Raw genomic sequence first — 5807 nt, 5'->3', positions numbered from 1 at the left:
GAGAATGATGATGGCAACAAATGTACAAATGTGCTTGACACAATGGATGGATAAGATTTATAGATTGTGATAAGAGTTGTACGAGCCCCAATAAAATGATTTTAAATAGAGAAAACAAAACCCCTTGCAAAAAAAAGAACATGACATCCAGCAAGAGGCAACGTGAGAAGGCTTCCCTCAGGAGCCTGCACTCACACCAGGCCTCAGGGATCTTCTTTGAGCACAGTGATTTCCAGGGCAGGGGTGAGGGGTGGGGGTGGGGTGGGGTCATTCCAGCTCCCCTCAATCCACATAGAAGTTGCTAAGTCTCCATCTCCACTTTCAATTTGCTGCATGATTTTTCAACTTTTAACCACTCACCGCAAAATTGTTGCGGTGCCATTTGTTTTTTAAGTGATACCATCCTATAGGCCTTTCCCCCTCTGACAGGGCTCTAAATCACAAGCAACCGCATTGTTGTCGTCATTGTCGTCATTGGTAGTCCTTGAGTCTATTCCAACCGCTCCAGCACCATGGTTTTTCAAGGCTGTGACCTCTTGGGAGGTCACCCCAGGCCTTTCTTCTGAGGTACCTCTGAATGGGTTCTAACAGACAGCCTGTGGGTTATTTGAATATTCCTAGTTTGTCTATTAGGTTGCTTTTGGCTGGAAACACCCAACTAAAAGTAGTTAGCCATGATCTCTGACATAAGATGGCGAGCATCAGGCCTTCTGTAGGGTTGAATAATCAGTAGCTCATCAACTAACAGAGAACCAGGACTCGTTCCTCATATCTATCCGAGCAGCCTGGTAGCATTGGTGTTGGCCAAGCTCGCACCTTCGTGGTCACCAACACGGACACTGCAGCTCCAAAGGCACAGCGATGAGGTGGTCCCCATCAAGGAACAAGGAAAGGCTTTCCCAGGACCCCCTGGAGCTTCAAAAAATGAGTAGTTGCTCAACTCGAAAGTGGAATATGTAGAAAGCCGTGTGCCCTTGACGTCCAGCTATTTGAGCCAGAACAACATCCGAGGCAAATGAATGGGAGCTCACTAGACCAACAGGACCACCTAGAGCCCTGTGGTGACCGAGCCTCACAAGGCATTTAAAAAAAAACAACCTATCATGGCTGCATCAGGGAACCTGAACCCCAAGGCTGGGATGATCTTCCTAGTAGGTGACCATGCAAGGGAAAGGGCAATGCACTCCCCTTGGGACAGGAAAGCTCCACACAGTGGCCCTTCCCAGGCCATACCCTAAACCTCTCTTCATTTGATTCCTTTATGGTTGTAATGAAGTTGTAGACATAGTATGATGCACTCTCTGTGAGTCATTTGAATGAATTCACAAGCCCATGGGGATAGTGGGAGCCAACAGAGAGAGCTATGCTTACCTGGCAGTCTGAACAAAGGTGCCCTAACGTGTGAGTGCTGACCTAGCTCTGAGCGGTAGGGTCTGAAAAATGTCAACTGGTGAGGTTTGAGCCAGCTCTAAATTAGTAGGGTTAAAGAGCAAGTGAGTGGCTGGTGACAAGGATAGAGAGGTGGGAGGTGAGGATTAGATTTATTTCTGCATTTCGAGGATTGGGTTAATGCTGATTCTTACTATGAAGTCAACAATGAAGATGGGATTTGTCCATCATGCTCCTCGTTGGGGGCAACATCTCAAGAGGATGCTCCCAACAGTAGTCTTGGAATGAGCACTCCCATTGTCTGCATCATCATCATCATCATCAGAAAAGGAAGAGAAGCATCCTTGACTATTATAAACTAAGCACCCTCAAATAAAGTAACTCAATCCAATTGAAATAGGTATTGTCTTGCTGTATTTATTGTAGACCATGCTGTGGTTGTTATTAGAGACCCTCAAGCCAGTTCTGGCTCATAGCAACCCTTTGTGCTACAGAACAAAATGCCTCCTGGTCCTGTGCCCACCTCGCCCATATGTTTGAGCCCATTGTTGCAGCTGCTGTGTCAACCCATTTCATCGGTCTTATTTTGAGTGCTTTCCAACTTGAGGGTCCATCGTCCGGCACTATATCTACAATGTTCTGCTGCTACTCATAAGTTTTTCAGTGTTTAAATCCTCCAAAGTGGACATCCTATTCCTGCTTCATAGTCTGCCTTCAGTCTGAAACTTGTTTATCGTGGGTGCCTATGCTGTTATTTGAAATACCAGTGACATAGCTTCCAGCATCGTAACGACATGCAAGCCTCCACAGTATGACAAACTGACAGACAAGTGATGGATGGAACCTTAAGGAAAGCTTAAGATAAAATTCTAGTGATGCTCTGCTCCTGGTAAAGTCAGTTTCTGGCACCTTATAGCCATGCACTCATTTCCAGTAAGGCTTTGATCATTCTGAGAAGGTGGAAGCCTGGTACACTTCGAACCAAGAAACTTCATCTTGAGATGTCACTTGGTTGCTATAAATGAGAGCAAATTTTAGTTAGAGCTGTAAGCGAGTCTTGCTTCAGGATGACATCAATATCCCAACCTTTCCAAAGAAACAGAGGCACACGCACACACGCGCGCGCGCGCACACACACACACACACACACACACTCCAAACAGCATAGAAAACAGTATTCAAACTCCCTCAGAAATATGGATAATGAAGCCCCCTTCCAGGCTCCAGATGGCTTGCAAAAAACCTATGAGCAGGCTCCCCCAAGAGAGCACCCACGTCGCACAGCACGAAACAGAGATCTCGGAGACAGCTAGATGTTTTCTGGCATGCCTAGGCTTCTACCTGAGAAATTTTGAAACTAGTTCACAAACTTAGCTTGATCTCTTTGGGGTCTTCTTCGCTCCATCAGCAGGAGCCAGAATGAAGTTTAATCCCTTTGTGACTTTGGACCAGAGCGAAAACCATGAAAGGCATTTCAATGCCTTTCCCCAAGTTCTTGGGAAGATTATGTCTTCTCTTTCGAAGAGACAGAAATACGATGTTCGGTCCATACCTATCTGCAAGGATGATGAAGTTCAGGTTGTACTAGGACACTACAAAGGCCAGCAAATTGGCAAAGTGGTTCAAGTTTACAGGAAGAAATGTGTCATCTGCAGTGAACAGGTGCAGGGAGATAAAGCCAATGGCACAACTGTCCACGTGATACCAGGGAGTGTCACGAGGCTACAACTGGACAAAGATTCAAAAAGATCCTCAAGTGGAAAGCCAAATCTCACTAAGTAGGAAAGTAAACAGGCAAATATAAGGAAGAATCCATTGAGGAGATGTAAGAGCCTGTCTTGTGCACAACTTCCATCAAAAGCAGCAAAATGTGTGTGATCATGAGGTGTCAATGGGAAGTAGGCATCAGGTATCAAAAGATCCAAAACAATTATATTGAAGCAAACAAGGGGAATTAGAGTGGAGACCCAAAGCCCATCTGTAAACAATTGGATATTCCCCCACAGAAGGGTTATGAGGAAGGGATGATTCAACCAAGGTGCAGTGTAGCACCGACAAATCACACATCCTTCCTCTAGTTCCTGAATGCTTCCTCCCTTCCAACTACCATGACCCAGTTCTACCTTACAAATCTGGCTAGACCGGAGAACACATATTGGTACAGATAAGATCTCTCAACACATGGAACTCAGGACAGATAAACCCTTCAGGAACAGTCATGGGAGTAGCGATATCATGAGCGTAGGGGCATGGTCAGAGAGGGGGAAGGGTGAAAAAGGGGAACCCATCACAAGATTGGATATATAGCCCTCCCCCTCCCAGAAGGGGACAAATAACAGAAATATGAAGGGGGACAACAGACATTGTAAGTTCTGAAATAATAATAACAATAATATATAACTGATCAAGGAGGGTGAAGGAGGGAGGGGGGAAAAGAGGAGCTTATACCAAGAGCTCAAGTAGAAAATGTTTTGAAAAGGATAATGGCAACCTATGTACAAATATGCTTGATACAATTGATGTGTGGAATGTTATAAGAGCTGTAAGAGCCCCCAGTAAAATGACTTAATTAAAAAAAACCCAGAATGGAGCACACTTCAAAATTGACTCACACGCATACAAAAGGCAGCAACATGGAAAGAGGGGGGAAAGACTTTAGTGTGGTTCTCCCCTCTCCCAGAACAGCACAAGATTGTGGTTCTCCCCTCTCCCAGAACAGCACAGTGACAAGATCGAGGGGGAAGATGGGACGAGAGTTGCCCTGCCAGGATCATAGAGACTGAGAGGAACAGTACTTGTACAATTTATTTGCGTATCTTTCTATCCATGGACTTCATAACTGTGAGCCACCTCTAGGCTTACACTGCTCTCAGGCCACTGACTTCTGGGCCTGTCTCATCTCTGCTCTTTCTCTAAATGTTCGATGTTCCCAAATGCTCTGTTCAAACTTCCCAAGCCCTCTTCTATGAAAAGTCCAGTTCCCATTCCCCCTTGGGCTGCGCTGATCTAGGGGTTTGGAAAGCTACCCCATTAAACTACTTGTCGTAGTCTGCTACTAGTTCCCATTCGTTCTAAACGCCCGTTCTTTTCTTCCTTCCCTCCTTTCTTCCTTTCTTTCTTTCTTTCTGTCTTTCTTTCTTGTTCCCCATTCGTTCTAAAGGCCCGTTCTTTTCTTTCTTTCTTCCTTTCTTTCCTATTAGGATGCGCGGGGCTGCATTTTGGAGAGAAAGATATCAATAAGAAGCCCCCAAAGACGGGAACGAAGGAGGCTAGGCAGAGAAAGTTTTCCAGAACACCTCATCGTCCTCATTTGCTTTCACGTAAAAACGGATCCACAGGCAAAGACGTTACCTGCCTCAAGTGTGTGGGACTGGGTCTCATTTAGAGGACTGAAACAAGACAAGCTGTGATTTGAATTTTCTACCTGCACAACAGGAGCCCCGGTATGGACATGGTCACTCTGAGTCTGAATTGACCGGATGGCAATGAGGTGTAGTTATACCGTGATAATCATATTGTCCAGAAGGAAAACAATTAAAACGTAAGTTTTACAGTACATGGAACAAAACTTAAGAGGATCTGACACTTCCACTTGATTGTTGGTTTTTCTCCCCTGCTGAGAAGTCTGAGTGGCTCAGGATCTTTCATAGCCCAGTTTGTTGTGTTCCTGAGAGATCGTCTGGCTGTGTCTCAAACTAGTGGCTTTTCAGGAGGAATATATTTGACAATAGTAAGATGTAAACCACACTGGTCAACAGAATCACCTAGGAGAAAAAATATGTATGTAGATCTATTAATAAATTAATCTATGCGTAGGTATACGTGTGTGTGTAGCCGCATATTCATAAATCCATACAAGTGTATTTATGCATGCATGTATACAGGGAGCATCTTCCTTTAGAAGGAATATACAGGCCTTTAGACTGGTAGCTGGGACTCTAATAAGTTCTTTAATCCGATTGCTTTCCAAACACCTCGACCAAGTGAGAATGTCTATCTTCTCATGTCCTCCGAGTCCTTCTGACTCCAGTTCTTGGCCAGGGTGGAAAAAAGAGAAGGAAGGGGTTATGATCAGAATTAAAAACCAAACCAAACAAACAAACAAAAAACTTTCCAGGTGATTCTAATAATAGTACTCCTGAAGGGGATAAGGGGGGGACCAATCACAGTGATCAACGCATAAACCCAACCCCACCCATGCCCCAGGGATGAACAATGGAAATGTGGCTGAAGGGAGACAGTGGGTGGTGTGAGCTATGAGAACAATAATAATTCATCATTTATTAAGGGATCACAAGGGTAGGAAGTTGGGGAGTGAAGGGTAAAAGGGGAGCTGATACCAAGGGCTCAAATAGAAAGTAGATGTTTAGAAAATGATGACAGCAATATCTGTACAAATATGCTGATATAATTGCTGT

The sequence above is a fragment of the Echinops telfairi genome, unplaced genomic scaffold, assembly GCF_000313985.2.
Source record: "Echinops telfairi isolate 266 unplaced genomic scaffold, ASM31398v2 ScPeMD7_3;HRSCAF=10, whole genome shotgun sequence".
Classification (NCBI taxonomy): Eukaryota; Metazoa; Chordata; class Mammalia; order Afrosoricida; family Tenrecidae; genus Echinops; species Echinops telfairi.
The sequence above is the reverse complement of the archived record's forward strand: the minus strand, read 5'-3'. Positions refer to the sequence as shown.